This window comes from Solanum verrucosum, unplaced genomic scaffold, assembly GCF_900185275.1.
Source record: "Solanum verrucosum unplaced genomic scaffold, falcon-dt-bn FXZP01000252.1, whole genome shotgun sequence".
Classification (NCBI taxonomy): domain Eukaryota; kingdom Viridiplantae; phylum Streptophyta; class Magnoliopsida; order Solanales; family Solanaceae; genus Solanum; species Solanum verrucosum.
The window spans coordinates 4,220,314-4,242,773 of record NW_026019988.1 but is presented as its reverse complement, the minus strand read 5'-3'; the positions used below and the strand labels follow the sequence as shown (position 1 = coordinate 4,242,773).

General features: G+C 36.1%; 1 protein-coding gene across 1 annotated transcript in view; it reads left to right on the top strand.

Moving 5' to 3' along the window:
- LOC125819013 (uncharacterized) overlaps positions 1-22,460 on the top strand; it is a 513,298-nt gene that overhangs the window by 54,065 nt on the left and 436,773 nt on the right. The gene's annotated exons all lie outside the window — the stretch shown is intronic.

Below are 22,460 nucleotides of genomic sequence, written 5' to 3'. Positions count from 1 at the left end.
TGGCTATGCCAAAGACTCAGACCTCATACCCAATCGAGGAGCAAAATAAACAGATACATACGAGAATGTGGACCCGGGATCAGATAATATTGTAGCAGGCTGATGGCATAATAAAAGCGTACCTGTGATAACATCGTCAGATGCCTCAGCCGTCGCCCTCGCCGGGGTTGCGTAGAAATGACCCTGAGCACCTCTGCCCGATGCATCTAATCTACCACCTAACCTGCCTCCCCGAGCTCCGCCTCTGGTACCCTGTCGGCTGTCCCGACGACCCTGGTCCTGACCACCACCTCTAGCTAGAGGGGACACTGCTGAAACTGGTCTAGGTGCAAGGGGAGCTGGTAGACTCAAACCAACCAACTGGAGAGCGACAACGCCTACCATATAAGGCCTCAAACGGGGTCATCTGAATACTAGAGTGGTAGCTGTTGTTGTACGCTAACTCCGCCAAAGGCAAGAACTGGTCCCACTGACCTCCAAAATCCATAACATAGGCCCGCAACATATCCTCAAGGACCTAAATAGTATGCTCTGATTGACCATCCGTCTGTGGGTGAAATGTTGTGCTAACGTGGACACGGGTTCCCAACTCCTCTTGAAAAGCTCTCCAAAAGCTGGAAGTGAATTGTGAACCCCGATCTAAAATGATAGAAACAGGCACACCATGAAGACGAACTACCTCCCAAATATAGATACAGGCAGAAGCAAACCAAAAACATATATACAAATAAAGATCCCTCCAAGAACCTGGAAGTCACTAGTACAGAGCTACTAACAAAATGAGTACAAGTCTCAAAAGTGGACAACAGAGGCTGGACTGTCTCGAAAGGAAAAAGACAAGTCTATATATACAGATGGAGACTGAAATAGTACAAAACGCCGTGTGCTCACCCCCATCTCCGATCAGACTGCTCCAAGCTCGATCAACGCTGGCTACTAGTTCCCGGACCTGCATCACGAAATAGATGCAGAGCGTAACATGAGTACCAAAACAACAGGTACCCAGTAGGCATCATAGGCCGACTGAACTTGAAAAGTAAAGGCAATATGAAAAGAAGGAATAATACAAACCGAGTGTCAAGAGCGGAAATCTAAGTAACAATGGAATGCACACGAGTGTAGAAAGAACTAACTAAAGTAATCTATAAGCTAACTGCACCTAACTGGACCCACATAAGCCCATAAGGTACACTCGTGCGCAAGTTAAATAAAACCCGAACGGACCCCCATAAGCCCGATGAGTACACAAAATAACTATAACTAAAGAGAATTGCATATACGAACCCAAGAATAAAGAACATCGAACCAGAACCTCAACCCTAATTAGTAGAAACTAACAGTACGGAGGCCGGACCTCGAACCGGATGCTCACCAGAAGTACCCAAGTAACCAATCACAAGTAACAAGTATAAGATGCCGGAACTCTAACCGGATGCTCTATATAAGTATCTGGGCAATAGAGGCCGGAACTTAAATCGGATGCTTTATAAAGGTGCCAATGTAGCTGCGGAAATAGTACAAAAGTCATTTTAAGTCAAAACCTACAAAAGGCCTCGAAAAGATATCGAAATCCTCCAGACACAAAAGAAGAGTCAATCTAGACCAAACTCGACATTTCGGAGCTAACCACACTGACGGAATTCTCATCCGAGCGCATTTACTCAGAATGTTGACCAAAGTCAAACTTAGGCTTAAACTTAAAGTTAAAACGCCTAATCGCACCGACTCACACTGAAAACCTCGGGAGTCATGTCGACCATGCTACTTGCCTAAAATGACCCTTCCGGAGCTGATGGAATCGTCAGAATTGAATTTCGATGTCATCTTCTTGAACTTTTGATCGAAAATGATCGTTCAAGGTTCATAAGCTCCAAAACACAAAAACTCGCACCAAGACCAAACGAACGACCGGGTGACCGAACTGTCAGTCCCAGCAAGTCACAAATGACTTGGGGTCTTTATAGGAACGCTCTAAACGACACACAGAAGGCAAGACACAGAAATGACCATGAGGGTCATTACATATCTATTGTAATTCAATGTACCTGGGATATACAAATCTATCTCCCCACCTCACTCGCCTCTCTCTATTTTAATGTATCTGTTGATAGCAAAAATACATATATCTAAATGTCTCTTCCTTAATATAGTAACCATCCACTCTTTGTGATTTCACTACTTTAACTCTAATAAAAAATTCTACACGTTTTTTATTAATATAATAAATCTAAAATATCTTCTTGTTCTGGATTCTTCTTCCTCTCCTTTTTTTTTAAAAAAAAAACTGCAACTCTACAAATTGATTATTTCCACGATTTTATACACGTTATGCAATTGTAAAGATAAGACATTAACCAACATGGGTTGTGATGCACTGGTGGGAGTGTTTCATCCTTCACCAGAGGTCTTGGGTTCGAGCACTGGGTATGGAGAAAGTCATGTTGGGAGCGCTACCCCCGAATGGGCCTTACAAAGCGCAATCCGAATTTAGTAAGAGCTCCAATGTGGGCTCTGAACATCGGGTGGGAAACCACAAAAAAGAAGACAAGACATTAAATACTTTGGTTATGCTTCTAATTGGTTTTGAGATGGTGTGTAGATCATGGATTCAATACTCTTACTATTGAATCTGATTTCATGATTGTGATTAATATGATCAACAAAGTCACGACAACTGCTTGGAGCTTCATGGAAGAGATCAATGACATTCATTCTCTGTAAGGTAATCTCACAAGTAGTTTGTGGAGTATAAGATGTACACAGATCTTATCCTCCTACCTTTATAAGGTAGATAGATTGTTTTCGCTAAATCCTCGGCTCAAAAGAGAATTATCTTTGGGCTTCTTCATACCAGGCCTGCTCAGCTGAAACAGATTCTGGCCAATATTCAAGTCCTTGGGCCTAATACAACGATAGCCCAATTAGGGCATCCTTAACCCAACTATGTAGTTTTGTTTTTAGCATTTTAATCCTTAGTTTACTTGCTTAAATAAGCAATTATTTGTACAATTTTATTTAGAGAAAGAGATACAGAAAATATCCCAAACTTGTTCTTCAAGATTTTCTGTGAAATCTTTGAGAAAATAATCTTGTTTGATTGGTTTATCATTTGTCTTTTTGTGAATGAATAACCTAGTAAACTAAACTAAGTAAACTAAAAAATTGGCGATATCATTTATTATATTCTAAATATGTAGTATACTATTAGTAACTCAATCTTTATCTTTTTTTAAAGAATCTTAACGATTTTAAAAATAATATATGATTGAAAGTGAACAGATTCAGAATAAACAAACCAAGAAATAAAATAAAGAAGAACTCTGCAAAGCAAAAAAAGAAAAAAAAGCACTAAAGATTATAATTAAGAAGGTTTGATGGAGCAGAGACCACCAAACGAGGCATGACAAGGCATGTTAAATTTAGAGGATTAAGGTTAGTCTTTCCCTTTTTCTCACTATGTTTGTCTTCCTGTAATTTTCGTGTATTTGTTTTTTCATATTTTGAGTCCTTTAATAAAAACTTTATTTTCACCACATATGATATGATACAACACTTAAATAGTTACAATCACATCTATATCTAAATTATAGATCTATAGCCTCTTACAATCATTGTAAATTGGTCTATGTGAATCAAAGTGACTTGCAAAGCGACCATATAAGATTTGTGAGAAGCATTGAAGATCAAGTACAAAGAGCACCACCCAAGAGTGAGGGTGCAGGGCAAGTCTGAGTAGTAAGAAGAAAATGATACAATGCAATGCCATGTGTAGTAATGCCTATTTGATCTAGCGATACACAATTGTTGTCTCTTAGTCTGGGACTCATGGGGGACATGCATATATATATATATATATATATCTATGCATTCATCGCGACGTATGATACGACTCTCGATAATAGAATTTGTCGTAGCGTACGACACGTTCAAATCATAATATCGGTGCAGCGCGCTACACGTCCCTCGAATTGGTACATCCTTTTTTATTTCTGTCACGACCCAAGCCTAGGGCCTAGACGTGACATGGCGAATGAGGAACCCGAAGGAACCCCAAACAAGCCTCTCAAACTTGTCATCACACTTCATCGGTCGCGGAAGTACAATCAACATTAATTAACGGGAAATAGGGACTAAGGGCAAACCATCTCAAAATGACATCATAGAATAAGAGTCAAGCTCATTTACAAAATACTTGTCCAACGCACACCTCTACATACATAGATAGGACGGGGGCCATGACATATTACTGGCTCCCCTCATAGTTAAAATACAATTGCAAGCTAAAGTCTCAAAACATAGGAGTAGGAAACATAACATAGCCCTCGAATCATTGAGGACTCACCAACAAACTCGGATAAGCGTCGTACTAGCCACGTGAATGGAGAGAAGGATCAAGAGTATCTCCGGTCCCTACATGGTGACATCATGTAGGCAAAATATGCGTTAGTACTTGGAATGTACTAAGTATGCGGGGTGCAACACAACAATAGACAAGGACACAATCGAAATACAAGAAATAGTTTCATAGGCATTATGAATAACAATATGAGGATGCATGATCAAAGTGAAGTCAAAACATGTTTAAGTAAATCTATACTAATAGTAGATATCATATGTGTATGCATGATCCAACCAATCTATAACCCCAACTTAGGATGGGGGATGCCGTTCACACCCGGACACCCTGGTGGCAAGGTATAAACCCCTCACATGGTTGATGTTGGTCACACCCCAAGCATCCTATGTGGTGAGATATAAACCTCTCACATGGTTGATGTTGGTCACACCCCAGCATCCTAGGTGGTGAGATATAAACCTCTCACATGGTTGATGTTGGTCACACCCCAAGCATCCTAGGTGGTGAGATATAAACCTCTCACATGGTTGTCCGGTTCTTTTCCCCCGGACCGGGCATGGTCATGCAACACTTTATATAGGAAATTCCCATTAGGCTCTAATGCAATCTCACGTATGAAATGAACATATACACAAGCTTAGTTTGTCATCAACACATCTCTGGATTGCCATACATCTCATAACTCAAGCTTTAAAGCATCGATTCATCAATTCTCCATAGTTGGACATTTTGTCAAACACCTTAAAGGCATGTAGTGGAATCAAAGAGCATGGAAAATATGGTAGTAATTATGCAGCCAAACCAATGAACAACCTACAACAACACCCTTTTTAACACCCACAATACCATATGAAAATCTCCACATCCATTCCAAATTTAGATTCAAGTTCTAGAGTCACAACATGCTCAAAACAATCACTTTTCATGTTTAAAATTCAATGTGCAGGAAATTACTATTAAGAACAAGACTAATTTATGAATCTTAACTTAAACAATGAATTAGTGAGTAGAATAGTGTCTAGGCACTATGGGTGGAAGGACCCATGAGTTCAACACCACATACCTTGATTTCTTATGAAGGTCTTGAGAGTGTCTTCAATGGAAGCTTGGAACTTGGAGCAAGAGTCTCTTCAATCTTGAGGAAGGTTTTGGATTAGGGTTCTTGAGGGAAAATGTGTCTAAGTATGGGAGAGATGTTTTAGGAAATGTTTTAGAGATGGGAATTGAACTAATGATATATAGGAAATAACATATGTCCTTTGGAAAAATGGTCCAACACTTAGAAAAAAAAATGAGGCGGGTGAACAGTAATTTCGGTCACTGGAAATTTGCATTTCCTGCCGGACAGATTTTACGAAAATAAGCATAACTTCTTCGTCCGAACTCTGAATGAGGTGAAACGAAGTGCGTTAGGTAGCTAACTCAAAGGGATTTCCATGGATATGTTATGGGCCACCCAATTATTTGTGTGCTAGGAGATATGACCCTCCAAAGTAGACCCTCGAAAAAGGCTTCATTTGGAAATTTCGGATTTTGATACGGTTGCTCTAAAATTTGGGTTAGACCCATTTCCCACTCAATTTGACCCCCTAAACAAGAATATGAAGTCGGATTTTCGAAAAACGAAACGGATTTTTTTTTAATATAGCTAAACAAGTTTCCGGTAACTTTCGAAGCACATTTTTAAGAACTTTTTGGGTCATTTCAATATCTCCCCCTTGGGAACATTCGTCCCCGAATGTGGAAGAGACGTACAAGGCAAGACTTAGTTAGAACATATCAGCCCCAACATGAATGCAAAAATTTTATTTAAACATCCCTTCAAGATTTCAAAACGTAGTGTAAAGCATCCATAACTCATCAATTTAAACATGTATGCACATTAATGATTCAGAGGCTGAAATGTAAGACTCGATGGAGTACAAAGGACTTGATTTAATACCTTAGGCTTGAGTGGAGTTGAATAGATAAGGATAACGTCTTTGCATGTCCGCTTCGGCCTCCCAAGTAGCACTCTCCACTTGTTGATTTCTCCAAAGTACCTTAACGGACGCCACTTCTTTGTTCCTCAACCTTTTAACTTGTCTATATAAGATCTGAACCGGGACTTCTTCATACGTAAAATTATCTTCTACAACACCCACAACCTCAAGAGGTACAATAGCGTTAGGATCACCAACACATTTCCTCAACATCGATACATAGAATACCGGGTGAACTAATTCCATCTCCTTGGGCAACCCCAACTCATAGGCTACTTTACCAACCCTTCTTATTATCTCATAAGGACCGACATACCTAGGACTTAATTTCCCCTTCTTACCAAAACGAACCACACCTTTCATTGGAGAAACCTTCAAATAAACCCAATCACCCACTTTGAATTCAAGATCCCGTCTCCTCACATCGGCATAAGACTTTTGACGACTTTGGGCTCTTTTCAACCTCTCCCTAATCATCCTTACCTTCTCAAGAGCATCCATGACCAGATCCGGACCCAACAAGGCCATCTCTCCAACTTCAAACCACCCAACCGGTGACCTACACCGTCTACCATAAAGTGCCTCAAAAGGAGCCATACCGATACTAGAATGATAACTATTGTTGTATGCAAATTCAATCAAAGGAAGATGATCATCCCAACTACCTTTCAACTCCAATACACAAGCTCTAAGCATATCTTCCAAGGTTTGAATTGTTCTTTCGGCTTGGCCATCCGTTTGAGGGTGGAAGGCCGTGCTAAGCTTTACCTTTGTACCAAGACCCCTTTGGAATGATTTCCAAAAGTGAGAAGTGAATTGGGCACCACGATCCGAGATGATAGACAAAAGAATCCCATGCAACCTTACCAATTCATGAATGTACAACTTGGCATACTCTTCAGCCCCGTAAGTAGTTTTAACCGGTAGGAAATGAGCCGACTTTGTCATCCGATCAACCACCACCCAAACCGAATCAAAGCCTCTTCTAGCCTTGGGTAAGCCCACTACAAAATCCATGTTGATTTCTTCCCACTTCCAAGTAGGTATCTCAATGTCTTGAGTTAGGCCACCCGGCCTTTGATGTTCGGCCTTGACTTGTTGACAACTATGGCAACCCGAAACAAATTTTGCAATGTCCTTCTTCATACCGCCCCACCAATACACATCCCTCAAGTCTCTATACATCTTTGTTAACCCCGGATGAATAGAATAAGAAGAATTATGAGCCTCATCAAGGATTTTTTCCCTTGCACCATCCACACAAGGAACACATAATCTACTTTGGTACCTAAGGGCACCTTCTCCCCCTTGGGAGAAAACCTCCACCTTACCACTACTCACCGAAGCCTTTAATTCTACCAAAGAAGGATCAAGATCTTGCTTGACTATCACCTCATCAACCAAGGAAGACCTTGAACCATCAACAACAACTACTCCTCCACTATCCACCCCTTCTAACCTAACTCCCAATTTGGCCAACCGATGGACCTCCTTAGCCAAAGTTTGGAAGCTTTCCTCACACTCATCCGACCACACAAATTTAGCCTTTTTTTGAGTCAACTTAGTCATAGGAGAAGCAAGAGAAGAAAACCCTTCTACAAATCTCCTATAATAACCCGCTAAACCCAAGAAACTCCTTATATCCGACGGGGTCAAAGGTCTAGGCCAATTCCTAATAACATCGGTCTTCTTAGGATCCACCTTAATACCATTCCCCGACACCACATGGCCTAGGAAAGCAACTTCCTTCAACCAAAACTCACACTTTTCATATTTAGCGTACAACTTCTCTTCCCTCAATCTTTGGAGTACCACCCTCAAGTGACCCTTGTGCTCTTCCTCACCCCGAGAATAGATCAAGATGTCATCTATAAACACCACCACAAAAGAATCAAGGTAGGGTTTGAAAACCCTATTCATCAAATCCATAAAGAGAGCCGGAGCATTAGTCAACCCGAAAGACATCACCACAAACTCATAGTGCCCATACCTAGTACGAAAGGCCGTCTTGGGAATATCACACTCCCTCACCTTCACTTGATGATACCCTGACCGAAGATCAATCTTAGAGAAGTGACTAGCCCCATGCAATTGGTCAAATAAATCGTCAATCCTTGGAAGAGGATACCTATTCTTGACGGTGACCCTATTAAGTTGTCGATAATCAATATACATTCTAAGAGACCCGTCTTTCTTCTTCACAAACAAATCCGGAGCACCCAAGGGAGAATGACTAGGTCTAATAAATCCCTTCTCTAACAAATCTTTTAATTGCTCTTTCAACTCTTTCAACTCCGCCGGGGCCATACGGTAAGGGGGGATAGAAATAGGTTGAGTATCGGGAAGGAGGTCTATACCAAGATTTATCTCCCTTTCGGGAGGGACACCGGGAAGGTCTTCTGGGAAGACATCTAGAAACTCATTAACAACCGGAATAGACTCAATATGAGGGACTTTAGACTCCACATCATTGACTCTCACAATATGGTACAAGCACCCTTTGGAAATCAACCTATGGGCTTTAATGCAAGAAATGAATTTCCCCTTCACCACAACATCCCGGCTCTCCCACTCAAGGATGGGTTCATTAGGAAATCGGAACTTGACTTTACGAGTCCTACAATCAATAGAGGCATAATATGCATGCAACCAATCCATCCCAAGAATAACATCAAAATCCACCATGTTCAACTCAACAAGATCACAAGGCAACAACTTATTCAATATGCAAACCGGACAATTTCTATACACTTTTCTAGCAACAATAGAGACACCAATGGGAGTAGATACTTCATATGACTCATGCAACAATTCCGACTTGACATGAAATTTTCTAGCAACTAAGGGGGTAACAAAGGAAAGGGTGGCACCCGGATCAATCAAAGTATAAACATCAAGATCAAAGATTTGCAACATACCGGTCACCACATCTGGAGTCTCATTAACACCTTGTCTACCATGCAAAGCATAAAATCGATTGTTCCTTGGGGCACCACTTTGAGAAGCACCTCTACCCAAAGGAGTAGTGTTAGCACTTCGGACCTTGTTGCGGATCTTGGGACATTCAAACCTCTTATGACCCACTTCTCCACGTTCAAAGCAAACACCCGAACCCTTCATGCAAGGACCACCATGCTTCCTCCCACACTTAGGGCATACATCCATAGAACCCACTTCACCTCCCCCTTGAGGTCTAGGAACATTGATAGCAAATCCCCGGTTGACATGAGGGTTTCCTCGGCCTTGATGAAATCTAGCACCCTTAGGGAACCTATTCTCCAATCGGGCCCTCTTGGCCTCGTGCCCCCTTCTCTTCCTCAATTTCTCCTCCTCCATTTGCTCGGCATAAGTCATCAACCGAGACAAATCCATATCTCCAATGAGCATAGCGGACCGACACTCCTCACTAACCAAGTCAGATACACCCATCACAAATTTGTTCATCCTCGACCTAGAGTCAGCCACCAAGTGAGGTGCATACTTGGAGAGTTGGACAAATTTGAGGGCATACTCCCTCACACTCATAGCTCCTTGCTTCAAGTTCATGAACTCCACCAACTTTGCCTCCCTAAGCTCAAGAGGGAAGAACCTATTAAGGAAAGCAAGTTTAAACTCCTCCCACAACACCACATAGCCATCACCTTTCTCACCTTTCCATTGATCAAACCAAATTTGAGCAACCCCCTTGAGTTGGTAGGCCGCCAATTCCGCCTTCTCACAAGCACCAACATCCATAATGGTCAAGATTTTGCATACCTCATCGATGAACTCTTGCGGGTCCTCATCCACCTTTGAACCATGGAAGACCGGAGGGTTCATCCTCATGAAATCTCTCACCCTTTCCCCCGGGGTGGTAGTTCGAGGAGCTTGGGCTCCTTGTTGCACTTGGTTAGCTACCACTTGTGCAAGCATGGTGAGTGCATCACGGAGCTCACCATTGGTGGGTGGCTCTTTCGGTAATCGGGCCCGTCTTCCCCTCATGTTTGACATGATGATCTAGCAATCCAAAGAACAAGCGTTAGAGAGGAATCACCTTATCGCACTCTAAGCACGACATAGAACATGAAGAAGGGAAACCTTTCCTAAAATGTTTTGTAGCCTCCCATTCATAGTCGTGGCGCGCTTCACAACCATGATTAGGACTCTACTCAACGCGGTGTGTGTTGGACTCCGAGGATTTAACAACCTAGTGTTCTGATACCAAGCTTGTCACGACCCAAGCCTAGGGCCTAGACGTGACATGGCGAATGAGGAACCCGAAGGAACCCCAAACAAGCCTCTCAAACTTGTCATCACACTTTATCGGTCGCGGAAGTACAATCAACATTAATTAACGGGAAATAGGGACTAAGGGCAAACCATCTCAAAATGACATCATAGAACAAGAGTCAAGCTCATTTACAAAATACTTGTCCAACGCACACCTCTACATACATAGATAGGACGGGGGCCATGACATATTACCGGCTCCCTTCATAGTTAAAGTACAATTGCAAGCTAAAGTCTCAAAACATAGGAGTAGGAAACATAACATAGCCCTCGAATCATTGAGGACTCACCAACAAACTCGGATAAGAGTCGTACTAGCCACGTGAATGGAGAGAAGGATCAAGAGTAGCTCTGGTCCCTACATGGTGACATCATGTAGGCAAAATATGCGTTAGTACTTGGAATGTACTAAGTATGCGGGGTGTAACACAACAATAGACAAGGACACAATCGAAATACAAGAAATAGTTTCATAGGCATTATGAATAACAATATGAGGATGCATGATCAAAGTGAAGTCAAAACATGTTTAAGTAAATCTATACTAATAGTAGATATCATATGTGTATGCATGATCCAACCAATCTATAACCCCAACTTAGGATGGGGGATGCCGTTCACACCCGGACACCCTGGTGGCAAGGTATAAACCCCTCACATGGTTGGTGTTGGTCACACCCCAAGCATCCTAGGTGGTGAGATATAAACCTCTCACATGGTTGATGTTGGTCACACCCCAAGAATCCTAGGTGGTGAGATATAAACCTCTCACATGGTTGATGTTGGTCACACCCCAAGCATCCTAGGTGGTGAGATATAAACCTCTCACATGGTTGTCCGGTTCTTTTCCCCCGGACCGGGCATGGTCATGCAACACTTTATATAGGAAATTCCCATTAGGCTCTAATGCAATCTCACGTATGAAATGAACATATACACAAGCTTAGTTTGTCATCAACACATCTCTGGATTGCCATACATCTCATAACTCAAGCTTTAAAGCATCGATTCATCAATTCTCCATAGTTGGACATTTTGTCAAACACCTTAAAGGCATGTAGTGGAATCAAAGAGCATGGAAAATATGGTAGTAATTATGCAGCCAAACCAATGAACAACCTACAACAACACCCTTTTTAACACCCACAATACCATATGAAAATCTCCACATTCATTCCAAATTTAGATTCAAGTTCTAGAGTCACAACATGCTCAAAACAATCACTTTTCATGTTTAAAATTCAATGTGCAGGAAATTACTACAAAGAACAAGACTAATTTATGAATCTTAACTTAAACAATGAATTAGTGAGTAGAATAGAGTATAGGCACTATGGGTGGAGGGACCCATGAGTTCAACACCACATACCTTGAGTTCTTATGAAGATCTTGAGAGTGTCTTCAATGGAAGCTTGGAACTTGGAACAAGAGTCTCTTCAATCTTGAGGAAGGTTTTGGATTAGGGTTCTTGAGGGAAAATGTGTCTAAGTATGGAAGAGATGTTTTAGGAAATGTTTTAGAGATGGGAATTGAACTAATGATATATAGGAAATAACATATGTCCTTTGGAAAAATGGTCCAACACTTAGAAAAAAAAATGAGGCGGGTGAACAGTAATTTCGGTCACTGGAAATTTGCATTTCCTGCCGGACAAATTTTACGAAAATGGGCATAACTTCTTCGTCCGAACTCTGAATGAGGTGAAACGAAATACGTTAGGTAGCTAACTCAAAGGGCTTTCCATGGATATGTTATGGGCCACCCAATTATTTGTGTGCTAGGAGATATGACCCTCCAAAGTAGACCCTCGAAAAAGGCTTCACTTGGAAATTTCGGATTTTGATACGGTTGCTCTAAAATTTGGGTTAGACCCATTTCCCACTCAATTTGACCCCTAAACAAGAATATGAAGTTGGATTTTCGAAAAACGAAACGGATTTTTTTTTAATATAGCTAAACAAGTTTCCGGTAACTTCCGAAGCACATTTTTAAGAACTTTTTGGGTCATTTCAATTTCTTATTCTTCCTTACTTCATATAACACTTGTCACAATCATGTCTCAGAACCAATACAAATGAACTGTTCACACAAATAATGAGGAAATGACTATTTCCATATTAATGCACAATTCACAACAACACAATCTTGATACAACATCAACAATGAATCAATGAACCTTTTAAATTATGCAACACATCACATATCAATATATAATCAAGTTGTCTTTTATTATCCCATTTTTACCATTAGGATCAATTAATATGAACAAGTCAACCCATCACCAAGTCTCATTACTTCCTAACAAATATCACAAGGAAATACACAATTCAATATCGGCTACAACCAGAAGTAAATCTGAACAAACCACTACACACTCGAAATTCCCAAACCAACTTTAGCGACTGATCAGAAATGACTTGGGGCCACTATCAGGAGGGGTAAACCGATAATTTTACAAAAATTTCCAAAAAAAACCTTAAGGATCATTACACAATTCTCATGTTAATTGACAGATAAAACACATGTGTCTACTTGTGCATACCCAAAATTGGAAACATAAATGTCAGTTGAAGCGAAGTGCAATGACACATTATTTATTATGTCTATCTTTTATTCTCTATTATCGATGTAGATAAATGAATTTTGATTGTCATAAATAAATAAAAATTAAATTAAAAATATAAAGTTTTAATGAAATATATCTTTAATTTTATCAATTATTTTTTAATTAATGCATCAAAATATGTTTATAAGGCTATCAAATTATAGATATTCTTAAAATTAATAATTTTTTATTACTTTGTTCATTCAAGAATGACATTAGCTTATATACTCAATTAATATTATTATTTTTTAGATTAATATTTTATTATAGGATATTTGTTATACAAATGAAAAAATAATAATAATGTGATTTTAAAAAAGTATATTAAAAAAGAAGATAAAAATTGATAATGTAGGGTAGAATAAACATTTAAGAAAGTCAATAATGAAAATGGGGGAAAATGAATGTTTCTCAAAGTTGAAGGGGGAGTTTGATCTTTAAAATAAAGTTGGGGGTATAAATGATTTTCGCGCTATTTAATTAGCCAATGGTTTTGATAGCCCATGGTTTTTAGCCCATTGTTTTAGCCCATTGTTTTGTAAAAAAGTGGTTTTTAGTTATCTATATAAGTAGAGAGATTAGTGAACAATTTTCAGATCAAGAGAAAAATTTCAATAAAACCCTAAAAACTCTCATTTTCTCCTTTTCTAAAACAGCCACAGTTATCCTGTTATTCATATTTTCCGGTGAGCTCCACCACCCAAACACCACCTCCCCCCTCCCCTTGTTTGCTGCTACCAGTAACCAAACCAACAACAGCCCAAAACCACAACCTAACCATATATATTTTTTGGCTTTGTTTAATTAATTGTTGATTTGTTCTCTTAATGTTTTGGATTAAATTTTAATGATTGTTGTTATTTTTTAATGAATGTGTTTATATTTTTGGCAATTTTTAGATCTTTTATATGTTTGGCTACTTTTTGCTCATTACTTCATCATTCATCATTGTTGCTCTTTTTTTTTTCCAGTTTTAATTGGTGATTTTTTTAATGTTATTTATCAATTGTTTCCGTCAATTTGAATAAATGACCAATGAAAAGATCTATTCGTCGATTTTTGAGGTCTTCTCATTTTTAAAGACGGAAAGTTTTGTTTAAATTTATATAACACATCATACATTACAAGTTAAAATTGACTGATGAAGAAATTTCATCGATTTCTAAGACCTTTCATCTTAATAAAACTTAAGAACTTATTTATTCCACTTTAGAATAGTCCCCTGTAAATTATAAGTGTGTTGTTGGATACCTGATAATAGATTGGAAGACCCAATAGTAGATATTGAATCCCTTTAATTTTGATGACTATTATTTTGATGCATTTTTTTTATTTTGATTCATGAAAAGTAAATTATACAAGGCTACAAGCATGACACATATTCATGTATTATGATAGTTAAAATTGTTCCTTTTTTCATACCCAAATGTAGGACAATTAAAAATCAGTAGTGTAGATATTTTGTTAGTTAATTGTTTTTATTTTTATTACATAAAAAGAGTTTGAATAAAAAGTTGTAAAAGGGAAGTGATGGCAACATGTCCTAAATTTGGTTTTCACCAAGAAATCATATCTCATTCTTGGTCAAAAATAAATTAAGGATTTGTCGCCATCACTCTCTTTTCCAACTTTTATTTAAAATCTGTTGTTTTGGTAATAAAAAAAATTCAAAAACTAACTAACAAAATATCCACACTGTTGATTTTTAATTATCCTGGATCTAAGAACAATTTGAATTTATCAAATTACATGAATAAGTGCTATACTTATAGCCTTGTAAAATTAATTTTTCATGTATAGAGAAGTAGTTCATTGCAAGCAAATTCTCAAAGGAAACAGTAGAAAAACAATCCCTACAAGAAAACAAATAATTTAAAAATCGTCCTTCGAAGGTCAGGTTTTGAAAAAATATTTTCTTAACAAAATTAACCTTCAGAGTTTATAAAAAAACCTCTAGAGATCGACATTTTTATAGCAATATTCATAATGTAATTATTTAGATAGTTTTCGTTTTGAAGAGATTATTCTCTTGTAGTTTTAATATTTTTCTATATTAGTTTTACATATATAGGTCAATTTTGATCAAACCCTATTATGTTTTATGCATCTTTAGTATATCTTTTTACTATATGGTTTATTGTATTTTAAAGTTTACAATTATTGATCTCCGCAGGACATCTTTTTATTTGATCCCAACAAACAAGTTCTACAAGAAATATTTTATATTGATGAAGTCCTCCTCACGCTCCAACCGCACAAATCTTCACTCCCACATAGTCTACTTTATATTTTTGGTGGATCGTTTTGTATATCTTTGTTTCTCATCACGTGCTTGTGTACAAATTACCTAAAAGGCAATTAGGGTCAAATCTTTCTATAATAGCAGCATTTGTTTAAAAGTTTTATGATTATATTATAGTGAGATATTGCTATATATGTATATTAGTATTTAACGTTTAGATCTTATTTAGATACTATATATAAAGAAAAGTATGTAAAATTAGAAAGAATGTGAATGTAAAGAATGACAAACACTTATAGTCTTTCCCCATGAAGTTATGGCCATGCACCATTAAACAATATATTTTTTTTATGAATATTTGTATTTGAGTTTTACTATGTTTATTTAATGATGAATTAATTAAGGCCAAAAAAGATAATAAAAAGGTGATGAAAATTCAGTTGAGCAACCACAACTGTATATATATCGATGCGCCGCAAATGGAACAAAAATTTTCTAACCTAACTTTATAAATTTCTTGCAAGTTTGTACAAAAAACAGATATAGATAGTAAAAGTGTAAACATTTGATATTATATTTCTCTTTTGACATTCGATACTCACTTTAATTGATTAAATTTTAAGGGGTAAAATATTTCTTATTAAAAATGATTATAATCTTAAGGCAAGAACTTAGATCTTCTAGGTAAGAAAGGAGTACTTATCAATCACTTCACCACAACATTTTGTGGTCTAAATTAAACTCTGAAGCGAAAAGAAAGATACAGTTCTAAACATTGCCTATAAATAGTCAGTGGTGGATTCATGATTTTAATTGAAGGAGTTCGATACATAAAAATAAAATATAGTGCTTGAAATTTGAAACTTCAAGGTGCATTTTAACACCTAAACAACCGAGCCAATTCATGTGTTCTCATAATTCAGAATTGATCGCTACATATACATAAAATTCAAAAAATTATCTTCATTTATAGTGTATTTTTTTGTAGATAAGGTTCAGATACACCTTCATGAGTCATGAGGCCCTAGATCCGCTCCTATATATAGCTAGTGTCAAAATTTCTTATAATACACGTCAATGTGAGCATATCATATGATGTTATGATATCGTTAGCTAGCTATTTTTAATACTCAATCTCGCAATCTATAATTAAAAAGGAACAAGTACAAACTACAATCTTTAAGTTTAGTAGTTAAAACATTTGATGATGACACTCTTTTTACTTTTTCTTACCAACTAATTTGCAAGTAGATAATGTATTCAGAAAAGTGTCATTTTATTATACGATAACTTGTAAGTAATCTATATATATAATTTAAATAAAAGGGAAGAATTTAACAAATTCGAAACCTTCGTAAATGGACAATGCCGGTCAACTATATTAATTAAGTGGTTGATAATTTTCACACTATTTGCATTATTTAACCAATACTTCATCTGTCTCAAAATACTTATTTATATTTCATTTCTTGAAAGTTAATTTTAACTAAATTTTGAAGCTAAATTAAATTAATATGATATTTTCAAATTTTAGCTTAGATGTTCAATAACTTCATGAAAAATATTACAAATTGTATTTTTTTCTAATATCAATAAGGTAAAAAAAAACATTTTAACAGTTGATCAAAGTACATTTAATTACTTTGCTATAATAAATTAAACATTGTATGTGGGTAAATATTAACCATAATTAGGACTCAATTTAATGAATCAATCGAGACGTAAGTATGATGTAATTAGATCACGTTAGAGTATTGCTTTTGCTAAATTTATTAGCTCCACTAATTTGAAATTCCATGGTGTAGCGTAGGATATAAATTCTTAGTAAGATTGATTTAAAATATAAAAAGTAAATACTGATGAAATAAAAAAAATCAACATATAATAAACATATATAAAAATATAAATAAAAGGTAACTTATAGAAATTTCACTATTTTACATTTAGGAGCTAATTACTTAAATGTACTCTAGTTTGCAATAAGTAGATTTTGATACATTCAAATACGCTGTATCTAAATGGATTCACATGTATCTCAGAAACAAAGAGAAACTCACATCCTTTGCCTCCCTCACATCTCGCACGCCACTCTTCTATGTGTTTGTATCTCAAATACATACGAATCACATCAGACACATATAAATACATGTCTAATATGTATCTAGTGTAATTCAATGTACCTGAGATATACAAATCTCTTTCCCCACCTCACTCACCTTTCCCTATTTCAATGAATTTGTTGATAGCAAAAATACATATATTATCTTCCTTAATATAACCACCCCCTCTTTGGGATTTCACTACTTTGACTCTAACCAGAAATTCTACACGTTTTGTTTATTAATTAAATAAATGATCTAAAATATCTTCTTGTTCTGAATTCTTCATCTTCTTTTTTTTTTAAAAAAAAAAAAACTACTACTCTACAAATTGATTATTTCCTCGATTTTATACACGTTATGCAAATGTAAAGATTTTAGATATTAAATACTTTGGTTATGCTTCTATCAAAATTGGTTTTGAGATGGTGTGTTGATCATGGATTCAATATTCTTACTATTGAATCTGATATCATGATTGAGACAATGACATTCATTCTTTGCTAGTTCAACCATATCACTGAGGCTATAAACTTACCAAGGAGGATTATAGCCACAATGAAGAATGAGGAAAGCGAGCATCCCAACTTCAAAATTTGATTAAGAAAAAACACTTTTATCTTTGACCCTGGTTGACTCTTCTTGGATGTGTCTAAGTTTTTTCATTTTTTCTAACTTAGACATTATTTTTGAAGCTTAATTTATATTAGGAACAACCCTCCTCTTTTGCAAAATAATAATAATAATAATAATAATAATAATAATAATAAAGAAAAAAAACATAGTGTAATCTCACAAGTAGTTTTTGGAGGATAAGATGCACACAAACTTTATCTTTCTACCTTTGTAAGGTAGACACGATAGACTATTTCCGCTACATCCTCGACTCAAAAGAGAATTATCTTTGGGCTTCTTCATATCGGGACTGCTCAGCTGAAACTAATTTTGGCCAATATTCAAGTCCTTGGGCCTAAAACAACGATAGCCCAATTATGAAATCCTTAACCTAACTATGTAGTTTGTTTTTAGTATTTTAATCCTCAGTTTACAAGCTAAAATAAGCAATTCTTTGTACAATTTTATTCAGAGAGAGAAATACATAAAATATCCCAAACTTGTTCTTCTTGATTTTCTGTGAAATCTTTGAGAAAATAATCTTATTTGATTGGTTTATTAATTATATTTTCTAGTAAATTGAACTAAGTAAATTCAAAAATCGGCAACGTTATTTATTATATTCAAAATATGTAGTGTAATATTAGTAACTTAATCTTGATACTTTTTTAAAGAATCTTGACAATTTTTAAAATAAAATATGATTGACTGTGAATAGATTCAGAATAAACAAACATAGAAGTAAAATAAAGAAGAATACTGTAAAGCAAAAAGGAAAAAAAAACACAAAAGATTATAATTAAGAAAGCTTGATGAAGTAGAACACTTAACGAGGCATGACAAGGCATGCTAAATTTAGTGAATTAAGGTTAGTCTTTTTCTTTCTGTTCCACTTTGTTTGTCATCTGTAATTTTCACATATTTATTTCTTCATATTCTGAATCCCTTAATAAAAACTTTATTTTCACCACATATTGTGCGATACAACACTTAAATAGTTGCAATCTCATATATATGAATTATAGATTTATAGCCTCTTACAATCATTGTAAATCGGTCCATGTGGATCAAAATGACTTGCAAAGAGACCATATAATATTTGTGGGAAGCATTGAAGATCAAGTACAAAGAGCATGTAACAATCGGATTCCGTCGTTATAGAGAAGCCAACGGGGAAAATTTTGGGTTGGAAAACCTTTTCATAGTAATTTGGATTTTTCCAATCTAGTCCAGATTTGGACGGAATCGGAGTCATTAAGGTGTAGGGAAATCTAGTAACAATTGGGCGATTTATTTATAATTCTGATTACATGAGGGGATAGATAACTCGTTAAGGAATCCGTACAACTTTACAGAATTGAATTCGGGCGAGTAGAACTCCCAAAATCGATCTTAGCGTGAAGGGTATTTTCTGAGCGTCGTTGGTTAAATGTGTGTTGTGAAATGGATATTTTGGAATTATTAAAATAGCTCACTGGTTCGTGCAAGCCGCCTTGGCGGGAATTTTTGCCGCTCTGGCGGGGACGCTACAGCGGGGTGAGGGTCGTTGTGGCAGGCTCGACGCGACTTAAGGTCGTTAATAAACCCTTAAACGACCTTATTATGCACTTTCGACTTTTAGAGCTAAGGCACGAACCCCAGGCGACTCCTACTCGTTTTTCACCATTCTTGAGGCTAAAGGTAAGTTTTTCACTCCCCGAATCCATTTTTCGATCCATAGAACATAATAGAATGGATAATTAATGATGGGGGAGGGTTTTGATCTAGATTCTATGGTGGAAACAACCCTAGTTGGGATCATGGGTATGATCTAGGGTTCTTAGAATTGTTAGTGATTCGGTAATTAGTGATTGTTTATTGATTCCCGTGTTATTATGATTGTTTGTAGACCAAGAACAAGCGAAACAAATCCGTAAATGAAGGATCAAGTTTCTTAGGGTTTCAAGATTGTTTCGAGGTAGGTGATGGTTGTGATTCTGTGATGTACGTTTGTTCTTGCTTCATTATGATACTTACATGTATTTGAATGTTTCATTATTGATCACACTTGATATAAATGAGATATATGAATGATGATTGCCATGAAATCATGACTTAAATGTATGATCTTGAGGATGTACTTGTGATTGTGATTATGGTGTGTTGAATGGATCGGTTGCCACGTTCCGACATAACCAACTTGGATGGTTGCCAAGTTCCAGCATAACAATGGGATCGGTTGCCACGTTCCGACATAATTATTGGATTGGGTACCACTTTTCGGTATGCTAACTGTTTGGATTTGGGTTTCATGAGAGGACTAATGATTTGATATAATTGTGTATCTTGAGAAATGTGAAGTTGTTCGTTGTTAGTAAATGTTGATAATATTGTATATGTTCGATATATGCATGTGATTATATTGTTGTGATGACTTATGTATGTTGCACTTAGTGGGATAGCCGTGTGATCCTACTAGTACACTGTGGTTGTGTACTGATACTGCACTTGCTCTTATTTTTGTTGAGTACAAGGCATCTTCAAGTGGCTATTGACAGACCTCGCTTAGGAGATTAGTGATTGTTCGAATTAAAGGGTGAGTCAATTCTTCCGGGCTACCATGGGTTCTCTTTCGTTTATGTCTACCATTTTCGGACTTAGACTATGTTTTAGTTAGTTGATTAGTTCATTAGATTGGGGTTGCATCCCTTTTTGTTTAGACTTGTTGAACTTTAGATGTTTTGGTACATTGACTTTCAGGCTGTAGGTTATTTCTTCCGCATTGTTTAGTTTGTTGTTAGACTTTTGTTGGAGTTTATGGTTACTCCCTATTTCTTTCCTTAGTATTTAAATTGTTTTCGTATCCTTAAATGCCTTAGTTTTAGATTAGTTATTTGGTTTGAGTTGTAGTAGTAGTTCTCCCACCGGAGTGTTAGTTGTTTTATTAGAAAATAGAAATGACTGGTTTTAAGAGTCGCCACTTAATTTTTAAGAAAATCAAGAAAAACTGTTGTTTTCAAAAGACTAAAACAGAAAATCTAATGAAAACTTAAAAGGGGTTCGGGGTTCTTATTAGCATTTCGGGAAGGGTTTGAAAGCACCCGAAATGCCCGCTAATATGCGGTTATCCGACAATTAATTATTTGGCTAAAATATTTTAACCCATCTTGAATTGTAAAAGTGAACTACTTTATAGTTGAGACCATTTTAATAGAAAAATAATGAAATATTATCTAAGTGAAGTATTACATAAACTTATTTATTTATTATTTATTTATTTTATAAGTCAAGTAAAAAGAGGAATAATTTAGTTAAGCGATTAATTTAAAATGGGTGTCTTTTGGGGATTTGAAGTTTCGAGACCTTAATATTAATGTTAACAAATAAACACATAATAGCAGTTAAATAGATAGGGAAAGAGAATTTGGGCCCAAATCTGATTTTCCTGTCTGCCTGGGCCAGTATTTGGGCATATTTTCGTTTTGGACCTTTTGGCCCGATTTTTGTCACCTTTGTACCTGTCCTAGACTAAATTGAATTTTATTTTTGTGGGCCTTAGGCCCATCTTCCACCTGTCCTAAATTCTAACAAAATAGTAATAAATGAAAGTGAAAATTTCTAATATGACATATATTATACTAATATTTTCGAGTTATAGCAGTAGATTTAGACTTTCAAGTTATAACATTAAAAATTTCAGGTTGTAACATATTATTAAAATAAAAAAGTATTTCTAATAATTAAAAACATTTGATTTTGAAAATAATAAACTGATAAAAAGAAATTAAAATAAAACATTTAAGAATGAAAAAATGAAAAAAAACGGAAATAGGGGATGGCTTTTAAATTTGAATTAAATTAAGATAACTATTAATTAGCACGAATTAAGGAATTTCAAACTAATTAAGAATATTCAGATTCCTTAATTCACTCCAATTTGTTAAAATTAATTTAAAAATCAGATTTGTTATCCATTTTTCTTTTATGTTTCTCTCTCTTCGTCTTTTCTTCCAGAAATTGAGACTGTCGGCAATTATTTATTTATTTATTTTGTTGAAAAAACGTGTTTTTTTTTGTGATGGACAACTACGTATCAATATTAATTAAACATGGCAGAAGATGGATTGCTTCAGGTTATTATTTTTAATTGTTTACTGTTTTTATTTGGATTTCAATGAAATAGAAAAAAATGAAAATGTAAAGCGTAACTACATTGAATGTGATATTTTTTTATGTATAAACAATACGTTTTGTTCATAATACTTATTATTTGTTGTGAAATTGTAATATTAGTGATTTTTTTGGTAAATTT